Source organism: Trichosurus vulpecula, chromosome 6, assembly GCF_011100635.1.
Source record: "Trichosurus vulpecula isolate mTriVul1 chromosome 6, mTriVul1.pri, whole genome shotgun sequence".
Taxonomy (NCBI): domain Eukaryota; kingdom Metazoa; phylum Chordata; class Mammalia; order Diprotodontia; family Phalangeridae; genus Trichosurus; species Trichosurus vulpecula.
In genome coordinates, this window is record NC_050578.1 from 191,092,762 (window position 1) to 191,112,658 (window position 19,897).

General features: G+C 39.9%; 1 long non-coding RNA gene across 1 annotated transcript in view; it reads right to left on the reverse strand.

Annotated features, from left to right (window-relative positions):
- Positions 1 to 16,912: 16,912 nt before the first annotated feature.
- LOC118854380 overlaps positions 16,913 to 19,897 on the reverse strand; it is an 84,576-nt gene continuing 81,591 nt past the window's right edge. The window contains exon 4 of the long non-coding RNA XR_005010715.1: positions 16,913 to 17,232. This is a non-coding gene — a long non-coding RNA (uncharacterized LOC118854380). The remainder of the gene's footprint in view (positions 17,233 to 19,897) is intronic.

Sequence of the window (19,897 nt, forward strand, 5' to 3'; positions counted from 1 at the left end):
GGCTACAGCCCAGGACAGCCTGGATAGTCTCTGGGTGAGATCTATCCCGCACAGAGCTGGGAGCAGAGAGGAGCAGAGCAGAGCCCAGCGTGGGTGGCACGGACCAACCAGACCAGGAGCTGGGTGGAGTGTGCCCTGGCGCCCTGAATCAGTGAGCTGCAGCAGTTACCAGACTTCTCAACCCACAAACACCAAAGACAACAGAGAAGGTTAGTGGGAAAAGCTATGGGAGTGGAAGGAGTTCACGGTTAGGCTACCACCCTGGGGGCAGCAGAGGTGGGGCAGCTACAGAACTACAGCTGCAGTTGCTTCTGGCCCCAGGCCCACCTGGTGGGAGGAATTAAGTGGCAGATCAGAGCAGAGGTGCACAGCCTGCTGAAGATCTAAGTCCAGTCCAGGCTGGGGGTTCTTGGGAAAGGAGGAGTGCTGGTGTGGCAGAGCTGGCACATCCCCCCCAAACGTGGAACATAGAACTCTTTAGTCTACAAGCAGTCATACCCCGCTGAAAAACTCAAGGGTCTAGTTAGTTGGTTAGGAATATGGACAGGCAGCGAAAACACACCCAGATTCAGTCTCAGAGTTTGGATTCTTTCTTTGGTGACAAAGAAGACCAAAACATACAGCCTAAAGAAGACAACAAAGTCATACAGCCTACAACAAAAGCCTCCAAGAAAAACATGAACTGGTCCCGGGCCATGGAAGAGCTCAAAAAGGAGTTGGAAAAGCAAGTTAGAGAAGTAGAGAAAAAATTGGGAAGAGAAATGAGAAGGATGCAAGAAAACCATGAAAAACAAGTCAATGACTTGCTAAAAGAGAACCAAAGAAATACTGAAAAATACACTGAAGAAAACAACACCTTAAAAAATAGATTAACTCAAATGGCAAAAGAGCTCCAAAACGCCAATGAGGAGAAGAATGCCTTGAAAGGCAGAATTAGCCAAATGGAAAAGGAGGTCCGAAAGACCACTGAAGAAAATACTACTTTAAAAATTAGATTGGAGCAAGTAGAAGCTAGTGACTTGATGAGAAATCAAGATATTATAAAACAGAACCAAAGGAATGAAAAAATGGAAGACAATGTGAAATATCTCATTGGAAAAACCACTGACCTGGAAAATAGATCCAGGAGAGAGAATTTAAAAATTATTGGACTACCTGAAAGCCATGATCAAAAAAAGAGCCTAGATATCATCTTTCAAGAAATAATCAAGGAGAACTTCCCTGATATTCAAGAGCCACAGGGCAAAATAGAAATTGAAAGAAGCCATCGATCGCCTCCTCAAATAGATCCCAAAAAGAAATCTCCTAGGAATATTGTTGCCAAATTCCAGAACTCCCAGATCAAGGAGAAAACACTGCAAGCAGCCAGAAAGAAACAATTTGAGTATTGTAGAAACCCAATCAGAATAACCCAATATCTGGCAGCTTCTACATTAAGAGATCGAAAGGCTTGGAATGTGATATTCCAGAGGTCAATGGAGCTAGGATTAAAACCTAGAATCATCTACCCAGCAAAACTGAGTATCAGGCTCCAAGGCAAAATATGGATTTTCAATAAAATAGAGGACTTTCAAGCTTTCTCAGTGAAAAGACCAGAACTGAATAGAAAATTTGGCTTTCCAACACAAGATTCAAGAGAAACATGAAAAGGTAATCAAGAAACAGAAATTGCAAGGGACTTACTAAAGTTGAACTGTTTTGTTTACATTCCTACATGGAAAGATGATGTGTATGATTCATGAGACCTCAGTATTAGGGTAGCTGAAGGGAATATGCATATATATATATATATATATATATATATATATATATATATATACATGTTTATGTATATATATATAAGTGAATGTGTATGTATGTATATATCTCTGTGTGTATATATATATATGTGTGTGTGTGTGTGTGTGTGTGTGTATACATATATATATAAGAGAGAGCAGACACAGGGTGAGTTGAAGATGAAGGGAAGATATCTAAAAGAAATAAAATCAAATTAAGGGATGAGAGAGCAACATACTGAGAGAGGGAGATAGGGAGAGATAGAATGGGGTGGAATATCTCACATAAAGGTAGCAAGAGGAAGCAGTTCTGTGGGAGGAGGGGAGAGGGCAGGTGAGGGGGGAATGAGTGAACCTTGCTCTCATCAGATTTGGCCTGAGGAGGGAATACCATACATACTCAATTGGGTATCTTACCCCACAGGAAAGAAGAGGGAGGAAGATAAAAAAATAAAAAGGGGGGATGATGGAGGGGAGGGCAGATGGGGGTGGAGGTAATCAAAAACAAACACTTTGGAAAGGAGACAGGGTTAAGAGAGAAAATTCAATAAAGGGGGATGGGTTGGGAAGGAGCAAAATATAGTTAGTCTTTCACAACATGAGTATTGTGGAAGGGTTATACATAATGACACACATGTGGCCTATCTTGAATTGCTTGACTTCTTAGGGAGGGTGGGTGAGAAGGAAAGAGGGGAGAGAATTTGGAACTCAAAGTTTTAAAAACAGATGTTCAAAAACAAAAAAAAAAGTTTTTTGCATGCAACTAGAAAATAAGATATGCAGGCAATGGGGCATAGAAATTTATCTTGCCCTACAAGAAAGGAAGGGAAAAGGGGATGGGGGTGGGGTAATAGAGGGGAGGGCTGACTGGGGAACAGGGCAACCAGAATATATGCCATCTTGGAGTGGGGAGGAGGGTAGAAATGGGGAGAAAATTTGTAATTCAAACTCTTGTGAAAATCAATGCTGAAAACTAAATATGTTAAATAAATAAATTTAAATTAAAAAAAAAAATTCCTCAAGTTAGGTCTTCCTGGTTCCCAAATCCAAAACTTTATGCACTATGGAAGGTCATCTCATCCAACTTCTACCTCAAGCAAGTGGCTATCCAATCTTCGCTTAAAGATCTCCATTGATGAGGAATCTACTCACTCTTTCATCCTAACAGGTCAGTGTTAAGAATTGTTTTTCTTACATCAAGCTTTATCCACCTTTTCTACATCTTGAGCCCATTGCTCCGTGTTCTGCCTTCTATGGCCAAAAAGAGCATCTGAGTTACTCTTTCCACCCCCGTGCTATGTTGACATTTGATGGGTACTGTAATGGATGAGATTACAGAGCCTCTTTCCTCCAGGGGCTTTGAAGGAAGATTCCATCACTCAGGACATGGTAAAGAACATAAGGCAGATATAAGGAGGTACAGGAGGCATGGAAGACATATTTATCAGATTTTCAAATGACACAAATCAAGGACAGACACCAAATGTGCTGGATGACATTCAAGATTCCAAAACATTTTCAGAGGCTCACCCATTGGGCCAAATCTAATAAGATGACATGTGATAAGGATACATGCTTATACTTTTGTCCCAAAGCATCAACTTCACACTTATTAGCTTGTCTGAAAAAACAAATCAAGGATTCTTCTTCCTTACTGAAAATTTAAAGCAAAAGCTAGTTGAGTTCTAGTACAGAACAGCCAGAGCAGATTTTTGTTCAGGTCTGGAGTGCACACTATTTACCCTCATAAATTCTTTGCAACTCTGTGATTCTCAGATTCTGTGGGTGTTTGGGTAGTAGGACTCAGCAGGTGGAAGGTTATGATTATAAGACAACAAATGAGAAACAGATTGGATTGGAAGTGAGCTGTGGCCTTGAGAGCAGAAGTGGGATGCCAGCAATTCCACATTGAAGAAATAGATCATTCCTATGTATTTTTTCCAGCAAAGGCAGTACAAGGAATACTGGATTGAAATCAGAAGACCTGGGTTCAATTTAATTCAAGTCTTTTAAAATTCAAATTCCTTCATCCTACTCTCTCTTTCAGGGTCTCTAAAGTAGAAGCCATATTCTGACTCTAAGGGCATGGGTCCAATCAGAAGGTGATGCATCACATGCTCCCCACTACAGCCAATCATGGAGCTTATCTCCAACACAACCACCCCTATCTTGAATCCTCCAACACTCCCCAATCTTACTTCTCCTTCCTCCAAGTAAACTCCTAGCCTCCTTCCTTCTGAGTCAGTTGATCCCTCCAAGAACTACTACATAAGCACCCACACACAACAGTTATACTTGTTCCTACTGTTTCTACCCTAGCATATCTATCTCCCATCCCCCATTTCACCTTTAGGCTTTGCCAGGTGCTCCTTAGGGAGCAGGCTCTTTATTCTGGGGAAGGGACTCCAGAGTTAGAGCCCACTTCTGCCTGTCAACATTTTTCATTCTTATGAGATGAAGTGAATCTCATTGGAAGAGCAGGCATGGATGGGCTGTGGTCTGCATCACCCATATTAGAAGATTATTTTTTCCCTCAAACCCACCCCTCTCATGAACTTCTCTAGCTCTGTTCTGGGCACCACCATCCTTCTAGTTACCCAGAGTCAAAACCTTAAAGTCATCTTCCATTTCAAATGCTTTCTGCTTTTCCTCACTTATCTTTACCACCACCACTCCTTGGCCCCCATGTCCACTTAATTGATAAACTTTGTCATACCCTGCATCTATCCCATTCCCTTTCAACTTTACCACCATTTCTCAGCTGCCTTCTCCCTCTGGGACTTCCCTCATCACCTGGAGCCTTCTCACTCTGGTTTATCACTCCATCATGATGGTCATGTTCTTCCATCAGTAAGTTCCTTCTAGGGATTTTGTTTTTGTAGATGGGTCCAGGAAGGAGTGTTGTGGGGATCAAATGAGATAAAGGATGTAAAGCACTTTGCAAACTTTAGAGAACTATAAAAATACATATTATTATTATTAATTATTATTCTACCATTGTCAGGCCCCCAGTCTAGTGATGGCTTCATTCCCTGAGTCTCTGCTGCACTCCTGCTGAGCCTAAGCAATGTTTATACAACAATACAGAGGTGTGCTGGTAAGTGTTTAACAACTGGGCTCTCTAGGGGGGAAAAGCATGCTCATGCACTTCTAAGTTTAATCTGCATTATTAATACTTTCTTAAGTCTAGACAGCAAAACAAAACAAAATCAGGCTATTCACACTGAAAATGTAATAATGGGCTTTCACGAGCTAGTTAGAGCTGGCTCCAGCCCATCCCTGGGCCAAGACTGAGCATACTTCATCCCCCTCAGAACTTCACTCCTAACTGACTCTCTTTAGACTCTGCAACATGTCCCAGTGTGGGTGCCTCCTCTCACTACCCACTGCTTTTCAACTTTCTCTTATCTTCCCCCCATTAGAATGTAAGTTCCATTTTCTAACTTGTAATTTTATCATCCACACTTAGCACAGTACCTCGCACATAATAACTCACTACCCACTACCCATAACGCACATAAATGCTCACTACCCACACTGCTATCCCACTAGGTCAGGTCCTCATTACCTTTCCCTGGGCTGTCACAATAGCCTTCTGACTTGCTTCCCTCCATCAGGTCACTTCCTCCTCCAATCCCTTCTCCACACGTGTGGAAAAAGAATTTTCCTAAAGCTCATGTCTGACTATGTCACTCTCCTAATGAAACAATTCCAATAACTCCCTATTGACACCAGAGTCAATTGTTATTTTCTTTTTAAAATTTCTGTGAGGGGTGGAGGCAAGATGGTGGCTGGAAAGCAGGGACTTGCCTAGGGCTCTCCCCCAGGACGCTCCAAACACCTATAAAAATGGCTCTGAACAAATTCTAGAACTGCACAACCCACAGAATAGCAGAGGGAAGCAGGGTTCCAGTCCAGGACAGCCTGGATGGTCGCTGGGTAGGGTCTACCACACCATGCTGGGAGCAGAGGGAAGCAGAGCCCACCATGGGCTGCGCCCGGACCAACCAGGCCAGGAGCGGGGCAGAACAGGCCCTACCACTGTGAATCAGTGAGCTGTGGCAGTTACCAGACTTCTCAACCCACAAACACCAAAGACAACAGAGAAGGTTAGTGGGGAAAGCTGAGGGGGACAGAGTGAAAGGAGTTCGCGGTTCAGCCACCGCCCTGGGGGGCAGCAGAGGAGGTACAGCTACACAACTACAGCTGTAGTTGCTTCCAGCCCCAGGCCCACCTGGTGGGAGGAATTAAGTGATGAATCTGAGCAGGAGTGCAGAGCCTGCTTAAGATCTGAGTCAGGTCCAGGTTGGCAGTTCTTGGGGGAGGAGGACTGCTGGTGTGGCAGAGCTTGCTGTGCAGAAATAGCTCTGAAAACAACAGCACAAGGCCCCTAAAGCTTGGGACAAAGTACTCTCTACTCTACAAGCAGTTATACCCCAATAAAAAACTCAAGGGTCAAGTAGTTGCCTGGGAACATGGCCAGGTAGCAAAAAGGACTCAGAATCAGAATTAGACTTTGGAATCTTTCTTTGGTGACAGAGAAGACCAAAACATACAGCCAGAAGAAATCAACAAAATCAAAGAGCCTACATCAAAAGCCTCCAAGAAAAACATGAACTGGTCTCAGGCCATGGAAGAGCTCAAAAAGGAGTTGGAAAAGCAAGTTAGAGAAGTGGAGGAAAAATTGGGAACAGAAATGAAAATGATGCGGGAAAACCATGAAAAACAAGTCAATGACTTGCTAAAGGAGACCCAAAAAAATACTGAAGAAAATAACACCTTAAAAATAGATTAACTCAAATGGCAAAAGAGCTCCAAAAAGCCAATGAGGAGATGAATGCCTTGAAAGGCAGAATTACCCAAATGGAAAAGGAGGTCCAAAAGACCACTGAAGAAAACACTACCTTAAAAATTAGATTAGAGTAAGTGGAAGCCAGTGACTTTATGAGAAATCAAGATATTATAAAACAGAACCAAAGGAATGAAAAAATGGAAGACAATGTGAAATATCTCATTGGAAAAACCACTGACCTGGAAAATAGATCCAGGAGAGAGAATTTAAAAATTATTGGACTACCTGAAAGCCATGATCAAAAAAAGAGCCTAGATATCATCTTTCAAGAAATAATCAAGGAGAACTTCCCTGATATTCAAGAGCCACAGGGCAAAATAGAATTTGAAAGAATCCACCGATTGCCTCCTCAAATAGATCCCAAAAAGAAATCTCCTAGGAATATTGTTGCCAAATTCCAGAACTCCCAGATCAAGGAGAAAATACTGCAAGCAGTCAGAAAGAAACAATTTGAGTATTGTGGGAACCCAATCAGAATAACCCAAGATCTAGAAGCTTCTACATTAAGAGACTGAAGGGCTTGGAATATGATATTCCGGAGGTCAGTGGAGCTAGGATTAAAACCAGGAATCACCTACCCAGCAAAACTGAGTATCATGCTCCAAGGCAAAATATGGACTTTCAGTAAAATAGAGGACTTTCAAGCTTTCTCAGTGAAAAGACCAGAGCTGAATAGAAAATTTGACTTTCAAACACAAGAATCAAGAGAAGCATGAAAAGGTAAAAAAGAAAGAGAAATCATGAGGGATTTACTAAAGTTGAACTGTCTTGTTTACATTCCTACATGGAAAGATGATGTGTGTAATTCATGAGACCTCAGTATTAGGGTAGCTGAAGGGAATACACACACACACACACACACACACACACACACACACACAGAGGGCACAGGGTGAGTTGAACATGAAGGGATGATATCTAAAAAAATAGAATCAAATTAAGGGATGAGAGAGGAATATTTTGAGAAAGGGAGAGATAGAATGGGGTAAATTATCTCACATAAAAGTGGCAAGAAAAAGCAGTTCATTGGAAGGGAAGAGGGGGCAGGTGTGGGGGAATGAGTGAATCTTGCTCTCATTGGATTTGACCTGAGGAGGGAATAACATACACACTCAATTGGGTATCTTACCCCACAAGATAGAAGGAGGAAAGAGATAAAAAAGGGGGGGGCACAATAGAAGGGAGGGCAGATAGGGGGAGGAGGTGATAAAAAGCAAACACTTTCAAAAAGGGACAGGGTCAAGGGAAAAATTGAATAAAGAGGGATAGGATAGAAAGGAGTAAAATATAGTTAATCTTTCACAACATGAGTGTTGTGGAAGGGTTTTTCATAATGATACACATGTGGCCTATGCTGAATTGCTTGCCTTCTTAGAGAGGGGAGGTGGGGAGGGAAGAGGGGAGAGAATTTGGAACTCAAAGTTTTAAAAGCAGATGTTCAAAAAAAAAGTTTTTGCATGCCACTAGGAAATAAGATACACAGGCAATGGGGCATAGAAATCTATCTTGCCCTACAAGAAAGAAAGGGAAAAGGGGATGGGGGGAGTGGAGTGACAGAAGGGAAGGCTGATTGGGGAACGGGACAACCAGAACATATGCCATCTTGGAGTGGGGGGGAGGGTAGAAATGGGGAGAAAATTTGCAATTCAAACTCTTGTGAAAATCAATGCTGAAAGCTAAAATATTAAATAAATAATATTGATTAAATTACAAAAAAAAAGAAAAAAAAAGAAGTTTCTATGTTTAAGCTGTACAATATCACAGTAAATAGTACATTGTTCCTTCTTAGACTGCCTTGCCTGAACATCACCTACATCTCATGGTCTTTGAATGGCTATATCCTAGGGTTCTGTCCTGAGCCCTTTCCCTTCCCTTCCCTTCCCTTCCCTTCTCTTCTCTTCTCTTCTCTTCTCTTTTCTTCTCCTCTCTTCTCTTCTCTTCTCTTCTCTTCTCTTCTCTTCTCTTCTCTTCTCTTCTCTTCTCTTCTCTTCTCTCTTCTCTTCTTTTGCTGTCTCTCTTCTCTTCTCTATTTGTTTCTCTCTCTGTCTCTGTCTCTCTTTGTCTCTCTGTCTCTGTCTCTCTGTCTCTCTTTCTCTCTCCCTCTCTCTATTTGTCTCTCTGTCTCTATCTCTGCCTCTCCCTCCCTCCTCTCATGGGGATTTCATAAGTTCCCATGGATTGAATTGTTGTTTCTCTGAAGATGACTCCCAGATCTGCATACCCAATCCTCATCTCTCTAGTAAGATCCAGTCCTGCATCATCTATTGTATTCTAAGTATATCAACCTGCTTGTCCCACTGACAATTAAATCTCAAAGTTCCCCAAATGGAAATCATCATCTCCCTGCCCCACTCCCACTCACCTTTCTTCTTAACTCCCATATTTCTATGGTGTGCTCCACCATCTTGCCAGTCACCCAGGTTCACCTCAGAGTCTTCATTGACTCCTCATTCTTCCTCATCCCCCATTATCTCTAGTCAGCTTCCAAAATCCTGTCAATTCTGCCTCAATAACATTTCTCTCTCTGACATGTTCACTACCCTCGTTCAGCTTCTCACCACCTCTCACACATACTATTGCTTGAACCTCCTAAAGGAATTCATTAACTTCAGTCTCTCTCATCCATAATCAATTCATTAGCTTCCAAATAGATATTCCTAAAGCACAGATCTATAGAAGTCACTCCTCTGCTCAAGAAGCTTCAGTTATTCCCTATTACCTCTAAAATAAATAGAAACTCTTCTGTTTGTAATTTAAAACCATTCACAATCTGGATCCAGCCTGTCTTTCCAGGCTGATTATAAATTACTCTGCTCACAAATTTTGCATTCTGGTCAACAACCCTATTTGCTGTTCCCCAAACATGGTAATCCATCCCCCACCCCTATGCTTTTGCACACTGTTAGAATGCTCTCCCTTCTTATATCCATCTCCAAGAGTCCTTAGATCCCTCCACAATTCAATTCAGTCAGCACATACTACAAGAAGCCTTCCTTGATGACTGCAGTTGGTAGCACCCTTCATCCCGCCTCCAAATTACTTTGTTTTTACCATCTATATAATTTGTATATACTTGTATGAGTTTGTGCTATCCACCCCACCTCCCATAGAACATAAGCTTCTTGTGGGCAGAGAATGTTTTGTTTTGTCTTTGCTTCCCCAGGGCCTTGTGCTTCACAAAACCGTAGAAGTAGAAAGTTTGAGGAGGACACTGTGACTATCATCCAATGAATCCCCACTATAACATACTCAAAAAGGGACAGGTAAATGCTTGTGGAGTTAATGCTTAATAAATGCATGTTTAATTGAATTGAATTAATGACCTAGATTTGAGTAGTTAATAATAATAATAATAATAATAACTGGCAGTTATGTAATGCTTAAAGAACTTTACAAATATTATTTTGTCCTCATGACAACCTCAGGAGGTAGATGCTATTTCTATCTCCACTTTACAGATAAAGGAATTGAGACAGGGAAAGGCTAAGTGACTTACTCAGGGTCACACAGCTGCTAAGTTTCTGAGGCTGGACTTGAACTCCCAGCCCAGCATTCTACTATATCACCACTGGCTGCTTCATCTAGCTCTACTTGCAAGACTGACCTCAAAGACCTATAACCCATAGATTATCACCCAAACTAGACAGCTGGGCAGTGATGGTCTACAAAAGCTATTTGCTGTGACTCAACCTCTGTTTTAGCATTAAACCCCATAATCTAGTACAGCAGTGGTACTAAACTCAGATAGAAATGAAAGCCACTGAACTGTCCGTAAGATCTCTTCAGGCTGCATATTAATTTCATTTTAACATGTAATGTTATCTATTTTTATTGTGTTTTTATTTTATTAAATATTTCCCAATTACATTTTAATCTGGTTCGGGCTACACTGGAGAGTGCTGTAGGAAGCAGGCAGCCCAAAGGCCATGTACTTCACATATCTATGGTACAGTCCATGTCACTAATCCTTCAAGCTACAAATAGAAATACTTGAACCCCATTCTTCTTGTAGGAACAGAATTGGCTCACTGTAAAAGAAGATGCCTTCATTACATTCCCTTCATCTTTATATTTGTTATTCTCCTTGTTTGGTTCTTGTTTTTTCATTTGGGAACCTTTGGAAATGCATACATTTTCTTTTACAAAAGAAGCATGGCATTTTTCCCTTTGATATGAAAACATTTATTAATATTTGAATTGAGCTTTCAAAAGCCAAGTGCCTTTAATTTGAAACTTATGAATAAAAGATTTGTACTTTGATTAAATTTTTCTCTAAGGTACCTGTGTCTTTCCCTTATTGATCATTATGTTGCACTAGGAAAGATGGGCTAATTCATGGTGTTGCTATTTTAATTAATGTTTAAAAGTGTTTCTTCATTCTGGAGTATACCACCAACATCTCCAAGTATAGGTCAGCATTCTGAATTCTTTTCCCAGAATTCTCTTTCTGCCTTGAGAGGAGTTTTACTAAACTGGAACCAATTTTTTTGGGGGGCAAAGATTGCATTTTCTTCTGACAATAGCCACCTCAGTTAAACTTGCCTCTTGATTATGTAGAGGGAATGGAAAAAGAGTTATACCTAGGATGAGGTAACTGGGGTGAGATGACTGGAACTCTGAGACAGGGCATGAAAATTTAGAGGGTAAAAATATTTAAAATACTTATTTAAAAGATAATACATTTAGAAAATTTAAGTTCACATTTTGATAGCTCTTTTGGTTCTTCAATAATATAGAAACCAGTGAGTTTATTATCTAATATGTACAAATAATTAGCTAAACTAGAAATTTACCAGAATGGTGAGCTTCAATTCCCCAGTAGTAGCTTACTGGATGAGCTCATTGTGGCCTGCCCTCTTCACATCCCTGTCTGGAGGCAGCTGCCTCCGCAAGAATGATGGTGGATTTGCATGGGGCTCCTCCCATGAAGATAAATGCCCTGAGGTCATTATCTTCCATCCCCATGGAGGAGGATGGTAATAATACCAGTGACCAAGTTTCCTGTTTATACATCAGTGTTCCAGGTTTTCCCTTCCTGAGTCACTGAATTTGTCTTAATTACTTCTTTTATTCTTTTTATATTATGAACTATAAAGTTGTTGAGAGGACACATTTTGTGAGGCTGGCCCTGAGTGCCAATATATCTAGCTATAGCCATAAGTAGAAATTGCCTTTGAAAATGTTTTATCCAAATTGCTTTTTTCCCCCAATAATTGGTTAAGAATTTAAGTAAGGAACACAGTGTCCCCACAATCCTCACATTCCCAGGGAATGATAATAACAGCAAGAATAACAATTATTACGGAAATTGTTGTTAAGTTTATGCAAAAACCAGCAAAGCATTGTTACAGTGGATGACAGTCATAATCACTAATCCTTCCAGGACAATATAAGACAGACTCTAAATTGAACTGGATGGTTATTAGCGTACATGTTTTATTTCTCCTAGTAGTAAATTCCATGAGTATAAAAACAATTTTATCTCTCTAGCTCATCCAGTGAATAACACAGTGCCTTGATCATAGTAGATACCCAATAAATGTTTGTTGAACACTGAAGGCCAAACTCCTTTTTAACTTCATAAACCCAGAGGCTAATTCACAAAATTGGAACCATCCTATCAAGAAAGGGAGCTAGCATAGGGCTAAAGTGTGATGGAGCAGAAAGAGTACTGGACCAAGAAGCAAGACCAGAATTCTGACTCTGATTTTAACAATAGTTAAAGTGTTACCTTGGGCTAGTAATTTAACTTTTCTGGGACTCGGTTTCTTCATCAGCAAAATAAGGGGTGGGGGGGGAATGAGGATCCACCTAAGAGCCTAAAGGCTCTCTTGGAAGACATCTCTCTCTCTCTCTCCATCCTCCCCAACCCCCCTCCTCCATCCTTTCTCTCTCTCTCTCTCTCTCTCTCTCTCTCTCTCTCTCTCTCTCTCTCTCTCTCTCTCTCATTAATAAATGTTTATTGACTGATTCTCTACAGAATTTTTTGATTCTTTAGGATAAAATTCCCATAGCAAAGTACAACAATGGAAATACCCCATTTGAATTCCAGTTCCAGAAATTCCTTTAATTACTATACAAAATAGTCAAATATATATCAATTCCATACAATTAATTTTAATCCAATTCAATTTGCTAAACAATTATTAAGCAGCCACTATGTAAAAGATATTGTTCTAAGGTTTCATTAAAAATAGATGAATAAAAGACATGGAGAACATATGAAGTATGAAAGCATGGAAAAATATCTATTTTTACTGTGGTTTAATTTCATTTGAAGCAGTCTTAAAAATATCCTAGTCAACTTTACCAATGGCAGGCCTTCTCTTTATTAGTCAATTTTCACCCCCAACCTCACCTCTCTTCTGCCAGATAACTAACCATACTGGTATGTTCACACAAGGCTCAGGTAATTGAAGCAATTAATGCAAAACAGCCACAGTAAAAACCAAAACAAGGAAACACAAACTGAAAAACTGAGCGTCTTCAACATGTGGTGGGCCCACTCTCTGCTTTCCACTGAGGGCCAATAGGTTTTTTTTTTTAGGCCTGCACCTTTTTCTCATGGCTGAGCTGAAGCCTATGATGCATGATGTTTTTTTAATGTGATCATTTAAAGCCCTGTTTCTAATGGCATTTAGAGGCAAACGCCATAAAGAACTAAGTTTAAACACCTCTGAGAATAAAAACATTAAATGTGCCATTTTTACAGCCCAATTCCTGATTTCTTAGGCACATATGATACAAATACCCCATTTCCCTTTGCTTTTCCTGGCATTAACCCCTTTCTTCCTTGCCTATCCTCCCCATCACCCTCTTCCCTTCTCATATTCTTCTAGATGGTGGAATCATTGTTGTGTACACCAAAACTCTAGATTGATCCTGTATGTTCCTAAAATTGTTTGTGAGCTATTCAACATTCTTTTCCCTAGACCTGAGAGGCTGATGCCCACAGGCCCTAGACTAAACAGAGCTTGCCGGGCAGATGTGAAATTAGAAAAAGGTATGGAAATATTGACATTGCATTTACTGGGGAGATCACTAGGATTCCTCACCTTTCTGAAACAGAATGAAGACAAGTTTTCCAATGGATCTGTTCACCTCCATTTCATCAGATCTTGGAGAAGTAGAGCCTAGAGCAGTTGTATTTTCCATTTGTCTGTCTTTGATTTCATTCAGTAATAAATTTAAGGAATTCTTTCCAAATGACTTAACCAGTAGAGAATTAGAAAGTCTTTTCAATAATGAATTCAATAGGTTTCAGTATCCAATTTTATACAAATGAAGAATGTATTTTGCATTACTCATTTCTTAAGTCTAGTTTGATGCAGGGTCACTTTTATTTGTTTTTCTCTTTTTTGGTAAATAGTATTTTATTTTTTTCCAATTACATGTAAAGATACACAAAGATTTCAACATTTATTTTTTATAGGATTTAGAATGTCAATTTTTTCTCCCTCCCTCCATCCCATCTCCCCTTCCCAAGACAGCAAGTAATCAGATATAGGTTTTACATGTACAACCATACAAATATATTTTTCCACATTAGTCATATGGTAAAAGAAGAAACAGAACAAAAGGGAAAAGCCACAAAAGCAGAAAACAAAGTGAAAATAGTATGCTTCAATATGCATTCAGACTCTATAGTTCTTTCTCTGATTGTGGATAGTATTTTCCATTATTAAGTCTTTTGGAATTGTCTTGGATCATTATATTGCTGAGAGGAGCTAAATCAATTACAGCTGATCATGGCACAATGTTGCTGTTACTGCGTACAGCATTCTCCTGGTTCTCCTCACTTCACTCAGCATCAGTTAATGTAAGTCTTTCCAGGTTTTTCCGAAATCCACCTGCTCATCATTTCTTATGGCACAATAGAATTCCATTACATTCATATACCACAATTTGTTCAGCCATTCCCCAATTGATGGACATCCCCTCATTTTCCAATTCTTTGCCACCACAACAGAGCTTCTATAACTATTTTTGAACATGTGGTTCCCTTCCCCTTTTGTATAATCTTTTTGAGATACAGGCTTAGTAGTGGTATTGTTGGATCAAAGGGTATGCACAAGTTTGATGGCCCTTTGGGCACAATTCCAAATTGCTCTCCAGAATGATTGGATCAGTTCACAACTAAACCAACAATGCATTGGTGTACCAATTTCCCCACATCTCCAACATTTATCCTTTTCCTTTTCTGTCATATTAGCCAATCTGATAGATGTGAGGTGGCACCTCAGAGTTGCTTTAATTTGTACTTCTCTAATCAATAGTGATTTAGGGCATTTTTTTCATATCACTACAGATAGCTTTAATTTGTCTGAAAACTGCCTGTTCATAAGCATTGACCATTTGTCAATTGGGGAATGACTTGTATTCTTATAAATTTAACTCAGTTCTATATATAGTTGATAAATTAAGCCTTTATCAGAGACACTTGCTGTAAAAAAATTTTCCCATCTTTCTGCTTTCCTTCTAACCTTGCTTGCATTGGTTTTGTTTGTGCAAAAAAATTAATTTAATGTAACCAAAATTATCCATTTTGTATTTCATAATGTTCTCTTTCCCTTGTTTGGCTATAAATTCTTCCTTTCTCCATAGATCTGACAGGTAAACTATTCCACCCTTTATGTCTGAATCACAGACTCCTTTTGACCTTATCTGGTATACGGTGTGACATATTAGTCTATACCTAGTTTCTGCCATACTATTTTCCAGTTTTCTTAGCAGTTTTTGTTACATAGTGAGTTCTTATCCTAGAATCTAGAGTCTTTGGGTTTATCAAACAGTACTTTATTACGGTCATTTATTATTGTGTCTTGTGTATCTAATCTATTCCACTGATCCACCACCCTATTACTTAGCCGGTACCAAATAGTTTCAATGATTGCTGCTTTATAATATAGTTTTACATCTGGTACAGCTAGGCCACCTTCTTTTACATTTTTTTTCATTAATTCCTTTGATATTCTTGACCTTTTGTTCTTCCAGATGAATTTTGTTGTTGTTTTTCCTAGTTCTATAAAATTATTTTTGGTAGTTTGATTGCTATGACACTGAATAAGTAAATTAATTTAGGTATAATTGTCATTTTTATTATATTAGCCCATGAACAATTGATATTTTCCCAGTCATTTAGATCTGCCTTTATTTGCATGAGAAAGTGTTTTGTAATTGTGTTCACAGAGTTCCAGGGTTTGTCTTGGCGAGTAGACTCCCAAATATTTTCTATTGCCTACATTTATTTTAAAAGCTTTGTTTGTAATATATGAAAATACTGATGATTTATGTGGGTTTATTTTACATCCTGAAAATTTGCTGAAGTTGTTAATTATTTCAAGTAGTTTTTTTAGTTGATTCTCTAGGATTCTTTAAATATACCACCATATCATTTACAAAGAGTGATAGTTTTGATTCCTCATTGCCTAGTCTAATTTCTTCAATTTCTTTTTCTTCTTTTATTGTTGTAACTTATATTTTTAGTACAATATTAAATAATCATGGTAATAATGGGCACTCTTGTTTCATCCTTGATCTTCTTAGGAAGGCTTCTAGCATATCCGTGTTACAGATAATGGTTGCTAAAGATTTTAAGGAGACACTACTTATCATGTTAAGGAAAGCTCCATTTATTCCTATGCTCTCTAGTATTTTTAATAGGAATGAGTGCCGTATCTTTTCAAAAGCCTTTTCTGCATCTATTGAGATAATCACATGATTTCTGTTGGTTTTGTTATTGATATGGTCATTACACTAATAGTTTTCCTAATATTGAACCAGCACAGGGGTAATTTTCAATGCAATTTGAACTCATGGGACAAGAACCCCCTGTAATTATTTGTTTCACTTAAACATTATTTTCATTCATATGCTCTACAGAGTCTAGAAAAGTTTCAGGTACATTCAGGGTAACAGACACTTGGCCACCCAGGAAAGTTTGTGTGGTTTTAGGACCTTTATCAGTTAAGTTGGAACTTTATTTCAACCACAAGCATTTAAGTATATACTATGTGCCTGAACTTTACTAGATGCTGAGATTCAAACATAAAAATTGGCATCAAGGACCTTACAATGTATTAGGGGATAGTGAGTGGGATTCATACAACATACATATAAGTAAGTAAATATCAAAGAGATATAAAATAATTCAAAATAATTTCAAATTTTACCCTCCCTTCCTTTACAGTTTTCCTTTGGGTATTGTCTTCTCCAATTAGACTGTAAGCTCCTTGAGGGCAGAGATTGTCTTTTAGTTTTGTTTTTGTATTTGTATTCCCCACACTTAGCACAGTCCTGGAGATTACACATAAAATAGTTGGAACAAAGTAGTTGCTTAGTACATGTTTATTGACTGAAAAAAATGTTTCCCTTCTTTGGGCAATAGCAGCCAGGTCACAGGATTTAGAACTAAACTAGAAAGTATCTTGCCCAATTGATCCATCTTACAGATGAATAAAGGGAGGCCCAGAAATGAGAAGTGACAAGGTCATGCAGATGGTTAATAGCAAAGATGAGCTTTGAACCCTCATGCTGTGACTCCAAAGCCAGTGTTCATTCCAACAAATCCCACTGTCTCCTTCCTGAGGCTTTGTCCTGTAACTAAGGAGAGATATTCATTGTAAGGGAATAAAATGATAGGCCTTTTGCTTTTATTATTCCTACAGTTTTAAATGTATTTCCCCTCCTCACTATCAATCCAAGTTCTAGCCATTCTTCCATTCCTAATTCAAGTCTGTCTTTCTCCATGAGGCTCTCCCTAATGGATCCAAGGGAGCTGATTTTTCCCTCCTTCAATCTCTAGTAACACTTCCTGTCTCCAACATTCCTTCTGGAACTTAGTCACATAATTCAAGAGATAGGATGGAGTAATGGGAAGAGCAATGGATTTGAAAGCAGAAAAATTGGGTTTGAATCCAAACTATGTATTTATTAGTTGTGTTACCATGGAAAGGTCACCTGACTGGGCCTTAGTTTCCTCATCTGTAAAATGGGGGTGTTATTTAAAGTAACCTCAGAGTTTTTTGTTTTTTTTTTTTTTTTGTTTTGTTTTTTTTTGAGAAATGCTGTTTGTAACTGTGATACCAAGTGGGTAACTGTAACCAGTGCCAACTTCTTTTCAGCAGTCATCTCCAAAGCATGGACAGATAATTAAGCCCCACCTGCCAATGCATCATCTAATACCAGAATACATATCTGAGGAACTACCAAGCTTCTGTGCTTCCCTCTGACTCTCAGAGAATGCTTTTGTGCTATTTTTTGGTGTGTGAGTAGTATGTCTCTTCTTTCATCTATCTAAAGGGACCACCCAATCAGATCGCGGCTCGTAGACCCCCATCCTAACTAGAGAAACTCCCAATTTCATGTTGCCTCAGCTACATTTTTGTTAAGGTTGATATGTAGACAAGTTTGACTATAGGTTTTGTAATCAGGATATTAGAATGAAAACATGTGACTATCAATGCACCTGGGATAGGTGGATGTAATGGCAAGCAAAGTGGGACTTTTTGCTGTTTTTTGCTTTTGGAGTGCTTCTCAGACTAAGGCAATCAAGTGCCTTTGATTGAGCCTTGCCTTTGACTGAATTGAGAATCTTTGATGACCTGCTTAAGTTACAAGAAAGCCTAAGTCGAATGAGTTTGAGTCACATGGTGGTGATGTCCTCTGGCCCTGAAGAAGTGTATGTATACTCTGAGGTTAGCATTTTGCTTTGGGGCTCACTCATTGGAAGAGTGTTCCTGTGATTTGGCCAGACAAGACTCTGGGTAGCCATTAAGAAGCCATCCAGCTTTGAAAACCCAGATGTTGGTGCTTCTCTCTCTCGTAACTATGTATGAATTTCTATGGACAGACAGTTAGAAGACCTGTCTGCTGATTTGTGTTATTTGCTCTGTTAACATAATTTCTGCTTGTAATTTCTGTTTGTCTTTTCTCTGAAGTTCAGGGTACTGACTTTTTCCCTTGAACTAAGTGAATGATATATGTATGAGCTGTGCTAGCAGCCCTCCTGTGTGCTGGTGTTATTGGCCTTACACCTCCAAGTAGCTGCAGGTAACATTGTTGTTACAAAATGGCATAGTCAGCAGGGATATGCAAATTAAAAGGAAAGTATGGGGTTTTGGGGAACAGGGATAGTGGATGGATGTTTCCCAATTATTGGGTTGCTCTTTATACTTGGCTATGGTTCTGTGGAGCCCCAGAAACAGCAGTGGTCTGAGGGAAAACAGGCAAGTAGCAGTGATGAGAGTGGTTTCCCAGGTGCCTAGAGCAGGGCTCCTGGGAGATAACCTCTCCTTCTCTTTCCCTGTCCTACTACCACTCTGGAGGAGACAGGCTGGAGCAGCAGCTATGGGAGGAAAAGAAGCAGAGGCTTAGGGGAGGTAGGGATGGCCAGAACCAGAACTTGAGTGGATTAACCCATCCTTGGACTATGCTAGTGGGGGGTGAACACTCTGAAAGGGTATTGTATTCAAAAGCCAGAGAGTAAGAGCTTGGAATGGAACCCTGGAGCAAGAGTGGACAGCTGCCTGCATATCAACCCAGCAGGAGTGGAGGACTTCCTGCCAGCTGACCTTGGTGAGGAGAGAGCAAAAGTGCAGAGCTGCCTACATGAGGACTCAGGCAGAAGCCAGGAGCAGCCAGCTCCTGCAGGAGGAGGAGGAACATTAGACCTCAGAATGCAGCCCAGGGGCAAGATGAAAACTTTGCAGCAAGGCTCTATTTGTGCTTTTCTGCTGCCTCCCCTGGGACAGTTTGGAACCCAGGGGGAGAGTGGAGTTGTCTACGGTGGGTGGGGGCAAGTGCCCATGGACCCCAAAGGACTCCACCCTGTTGGCTTTGTTGTCCAGCTACCTCTCAGGACTTGAAGCATGGGCTGGAGCAGTGTGGGGAGGACACACCTACAAGAGAATTTTATTTGGAATTTTTTGTTTGTGTTGAGACTTTGCTCATTATAGCATGCCTGAACCTGAGAGTGCCAGGAGGAAGCCTGCAATGGCAGTGTGAGGAGAAGGACACATCCCCAAGAAGAACTTTGCTTTAACATTCTGTATTGACAGAAGAAATTGTAACTTGCTGTGGCCTGGGAGGGGGTGGTATTTGTATTTTCTGCCACCCCTTAAGGATGATATGTTATGCTAGGAAAGACCCTGGCCTGGGACCCCTTTCTTGTGTAAACAAGTATTTTGGGGAATGCTACTGAATGATGTTTTACTTAAGGATGTTACTGTGAACATTATGGTTTAGTTTATTGAACAATGATATATGC